Source organism: Mytilus galloprovincialis, chromosome 13 (assembly GCF_965363235.1).
Source record: "Mytilus galloprovincialis chromosome 13, xbMytGall1.hap1.1, whole genome shotgun sequence".
NCBI classification, from domain to species: domain Eukaryota; kingdom Metazoa; phylum Mollusca; class Bivalvia; order Mytilida; family Mytilidae; genus Mytilus; species Mytilus galloprovincialis.
In genome coordinates, this window is record NC_134850.1 from 29,335,555 (window position 1) to 29,341,732 (window position 6,178).

The window sequence follows — 6,178 nt, forward strand, 5'->3', positions numbered from 1 at the left end:
AACGCCATATTTTAAAGGGAAAAAGACAAAAAGACAAACAATAGTACGCAAGAGACAACATATAGAAAACTAAGACTGATCTACACGAACCCGGATCAAACTGGGGTTTGATAAAAGTGCTCCGGAATTGAAAGCAGATCTTGCTCCACATGTGGCTTCCTTCGTGTTGCTCACGTTAGTTCAAACCCGGTAATAATTCTCATTTCGGTAAATCATATTCGGGAAAAGGGAATGTGATTGTAGTTAGGTTGCTGCCCACAATGAATTGATGACAACGGTGAAGTTGAATTAATCCTTTTAAAAGCTTTACAGACGAGTAAGTTGACAGGTGTTGAATATTGTGAATAGGTTTATTTTGGTTGTAGTTTTATTTTGGATTATATGTCGTCTATATAGAGGTAAAAGTAAACACGAAAATAAAGCAAACACTAAACATGGAACCGTCAAAATTGCATAACGATATGACAATATCGTAAAAATAATAATTAGGAAATATATTGTATGCTATTATATCTTCCGTATATTTCCTACAAGTTTATACATAGCCAAATTTGCAAATACATACCGTGTTTAACTTAACAAAACCACTATATAATTTCAACTTAATTGTCAATATTTCTAATCCGTTTCGCAGATCATATCGGATATATGCTAATCCGTTTTACAGATCATTTCGGACATGTTCCTAACCAAGGACCTCAATATAGGAGATACGTTTCTTGAATATCGTATCAACTGAGGCCGTGTTCACACCAAACTCCATGTACACTAAACTTGTTTACAATTAGTTTAAAATACTGGACATTGGTTTCACATTAAATTTGTTCCCATCTATACACCTTGTTTAATTACATGTACATAAGATGTGTTCACACTTGTAAACTCGATGTCATTTAAATGTTCATTACGTAGAACAGAATGCAAACTTTTCGGACAACTATTGTAGCAGTAAGGGAACGACCATTTCACTTTAAATCGGAAAAGGGAAAAGGAGGGGGGGGGGGGGGTATATTCCGAACCGGCCAATTGGAAAATTAATCTGATTCTACAGATGCATGATAAAAAAATTCTGAATCAAGAGTTTCCCCATACATTATAGTGTTAAATGTTGGAAACAAATACATATCAGCATCGAAAAAAACGGAATAAAACGTTTGCGCGGAAAAACTTCTGACTCAGATAATTAAACAAAATACCCTCCTCCCCCTTTTTAAAGTTAAGTGGTTGCTTCTTTATGGAAGCCATTTTGATGATTTGCAGTAATTTAAAGATACTAAAGATGCCTCGATTAAGCATTAGCTGCAACAGCGTGCATACAGACGAAGAAGAAGGATATATTAGGGATGACAATATTTCTATTTTTTCTGTTTGTTCAAGTGGTATTTCTTCTCCAATGAGTATTCGGCAAAGGGAGGGGGTAATTTTTTTTACTTTTAAGTGTAATTTAACGGATCCGAGATACTAGACAAATAATACATTTACCTCACACTTTTTAAGTAATGCATTTATGAGTGAATCGTTGTTTGAGTAAAGACCAGTGGCAAATATTTCTGTGTAAGTCAAGTTGATTCGGGAAGATGTGAACGTGGAAAAAGTCGGACCAATGTATTTCTTATTTCGGACATCTAGACTTGTTTCTTATATTATTCAAATACATGTATTTCTACAAAGAACTTTATTAATAACTGTTATAAATATCAATTTTATTCAAACATCACTTCTTCCTTAAATACACACGGTGAAATTAATGTTTTAAATGCCTAGTTTTGTGTACACTTAATCTACACAAGGCCTACATCGAGTATCGACTGCATGTAGACAAAACATGATTTACACTACATGTAAACATTGAGTTTTATCAATGGGAACGTAATTTTGTTTAGTTTACGTGTAAGTTACACTTACACAACACCGAGTTTAGGTCAATGTGAACACGGCCTGAGAGATATATACTCCGTTAATTTTCTCTTTGACATTATGAGTAGACGTTTCGGCAATTAAATTTATTTGTATGTTGTATGTCTTCCAGTCGGCACCAATTGCACTCCATAAAATAGCAGACTTGTTTCTGTACGGTTATGGAACAAATTTATCGGCCAAACTCAGTACTCGAAATTTGTTTAACATCATTATCAGAAAGATATTAATATTTTAACTTTCTATGATATTTTTCCTGTCTAATTATCATTATAAAAAAGACAACTTTGAGTTTGAATATACATTTCGAATACCACAGTTCCACAGTAAAACAGATATTATTGTCATATCAAAATAATTAATTACCAGTATAGCTGCAGGCGTAGAAAAACAGCAATTACGATCAACAAATGATCTCATATAAACTTCAAAACATTGTGAGCTATGTCTAATGCATTTAAACTTTTAAGTTGTGTTGAATGTTACAACTTTAATTACTAGATACAACTAGGTATAACTGCATTTTATATTTACTATAAGCAATATCTTCCGAATCCATATTTACGTTATAAGCATACGCAGATTTTCCCTATCGGCTATATATAAATCAGACGAGAAAATGCATAAAATCGACAATCAAATACTATATTTTTATGTAGCTTAGTTGGCCGAATGGTCTAAGGCGTTAGAAACGGTGCAGGCGGTGTTTCCATGATGTCACAGAAGCAATGGTTCGAATCCCGATGAGAAGAAACTAAAAAACATCGTAGTTAAATTTAAGACGAAATATGTATATAGTATATATATATCTAGATGATTTATATAGTATATATATATATCTAGTATATAATTCGTCTAAACATCAGCCCAACAATGTTAAATCTAAAAATTTGCTTTCGCTAACTTTTTTTTCTTCTTTCGCTGGGATTCGAACTCCTGCTGCTGAGATATCGTGACACCAAATCGCCTTGAACTGTATCCAACAAGCTAAACCACTCGGCCACATAGGCTTCACAAAATATTAAAACTTTCGGTGGCCGGTTGTTACCTTTCCTCGTCAGTTTCAATCTAGCGTCGTAATACAATACATGATATATAAGACATGGAAATGGATTGGTTACAGATCAGCTGAAATATCTATTGTAAAGAATCCTACACATTAATACAAGATACAGTCAAAGTATACAAAATGTATATATATCTTGATTTATAGAAATATTTACCATCAAGTCTTTTTACGTTTTAATCCTACGATCTATGTCTTGACCTTCACTCTAGAGAAATCAAGATTCATTTGTGTGGAGCTAGCTTTGCATATGTTAATTCAATAGATCTCAGGTAAGAAATATCTAAAATTAAAAATGTAAATGATCTGTAATCAATTGACAGTGTCGTCGTCTGATTTGTTTTTCCCGCCTTTGTGATCATTTACTTCAGCTGTATCCAATTTTATCTAAGTACTGATGTAATTTGCCAAAGTTTAGATTGGTCACGGTGATTTAGGTGCAATAATAGAAATACTATAATTGAAAAAAAAAAACCACGCCATTAAATAATTGCAATGACTACAACGAAGAGTCAATTGATAGTCTCGTGTGATTTGTCATGTGTGTACGTCTTATATTGTTGATCATTTATGATGTTTCGTATATTTATTTTTATTAATTTCAAGAAGGGGACATAATTGCAATAGCTCATACACTGTGTATTTATGCATATTCTCAACTGAAAATCATTTTCCCGTTAACAGTAAACGTTTTAAAGTTTCAGGTTAAAGTAGGTTCAACAGCTAATTGATTAGATAAAGGCAACAGTAGTATACCGCTGTTCGAAACTCATAAATCGATTGAGAAAAAAAAAATCCGGGTTACAAACTAAACTGAGGGAAACACATCAAATACAAGAGGAGAACAACGACACAACAGAAACACAACATTAAAATGTAACACATACAGAAACGAACTATAATATAACAAGGGCCATTTTCCTGACTTGGTACAGGATATTTAAGTAAAAAGTAAAAAAGTGTTAAAATGGTGGGTTGAACCTGGTTTTGTGGCATGACAAACATACCGCTTTTATGGCAATGTTAAATATAACATTAAAATGACAATATTACATGACAGGACTACAATACAGATAAATAGGAGAACATATAAAGACAAAGACACACACGAATAATAGCTAACAAAAGGTACCAGGTTTAAAATTTAATGCGCCAGACGTGCGTTTCGTCCACAGAAGACTAACCAGTGATGCTCAGATGAAAAAAAGTTCGAAAGCTAAAACAAGTACAAAGTTGAAGATTGTGTTATAAATATTTAACAGTTATCAATCATAAACAAATATTCACATCCTTTAGTTAGCCACAAATGCGCCTCGTCATGACAAAATTTGAAACTATTCAAACTAAAAAAACACTGATTTTTTAGAAGAAGAAAAACAAACCGAACAATATAAAGCATCTATAACTATTGTACTACAAATGCTTGCCTTGGGACAGTCATATAATGACAGTGGGCTAAGTATGTTTGTAAGCACCAAACTTCCCACCTTAGATAAGTAAAAAAAAGAAGACCAAACTGCAAAAATCAATAGCAGTTGGTTTGCTCAAAAGGTTGGTACGAGGCACACACACAACTAACAAAACAATAATAGACACAAGTCTGCTATAAAGGGGCACTAGCTCTCAATTTTTTTTTCACCAATTTGACTCAAATTCTCATATTAGATCTATAACAATGTAAAATATTTATCCCAATTAAAAAGAAATCTAAAATAAACGATTTACAGGCCATGTAGCTTTATTTCGTGTGTATTCTAGTCTAGACGCCATTTAATTAAATATTGAGATGACCTCGAAAACTACCAACGATTCATAACACGATATAAACATAGACATAAATAGATATATGGACCTCGTGCAAATGAGTCTTTCTATGTTTGTTGAATTTCAATCTCAAGGTCAAAAGTAAATTTTAGGAATTCATCATATTAGAACTAAATTATACTCCATTTCATTGTCAAAACTTTCATTACTATTTCAAGATGCCCAAAATACTTCCGTTATTGATTCTCGTTCTGTTTTGTATAGATTAGTTGCAATTATCATGGACATTGCTAACCATAGACTATTCAAACCCGTATTGACTACATCCAATAGTGGGAAAAACGTTATTTTTAGAATTCGCCAATAAAGGTTTAGATGCTGTAAATATTAGCAATATTTTCCATCAAAAATCCGTAAAAAAACTATACCTGATTACTTCAAAAATAAAGCTACACCTGTTATTTCTTATACTTCCACAAAGTCTATTGCATCCAATATTTTCAACCACAAGATAGTTTTAGAGGCTTTTAACCTCAAAGATACAAAATCCAAGCCTCCGGATTGCTCATGTGCATCGTCACAATACAATTTCATTCCAGCTGGTCATATTATTACTGGTGACCTTGGCATCGTTACCAATGAATAACTAAGAGAGTTGTTAGCCAAGGGACCAAAATGTAGAATCCCCCAGCCCATCAACTGGATTTTCAAGTTACTGATGGATGCAGTTGAGGACTATGCAAGAAAATGGGTAAAGCGCGAACCAGACAAACCAGAACTGGACACTTTGTCTGAATGGATCAAAGCTATTCGATCATGCATTCAGAGGCGCATACAAAAACTACGATGTAATATGAGTACTAGAGTTTCTAATCCTTTCAAGAATCCGGAGGTTGTGGATGCTTTATCCTCTTTGCATGACAAATATGTCGTTGTTCCAGCAGATAAAGCCTCCAATAATATTGTCTTCATATGTAAAAAACATTATTTGCAATGTCTCACTAAAGAGGTTGGAATTGATAAAACTAATGGTAATCCTACATATTCTTTAACATCATTTACCAAGGACGAAATTTTACAAAATCATAAATCTGTCCTTCTTTCTTTTGGTATCAACATCAAAGAAAACAAAGAAAATTTGCCTTCATTATACTGGATACCTAAATTACACAAAACTCCATATAAAGAACGATACATAGCTTGGTCTTCAAAATGTTCGACTAAACATCTTTCTTAAGTACTGACTACTATTCTTTCTACAGTTAAAGATGGGCTTCAAAAATATTGTGAGGAGATATATTCTACCAGTGGTGTTAACCAGATGTGAATTCTCAAAAATTAGAAAGATCTACTGCTTAACCTTCGATCACAATCTTTGCAATTTTGCAGCAACATAAAAACTTTTGATTTTTCTACGCTATATACTACTAT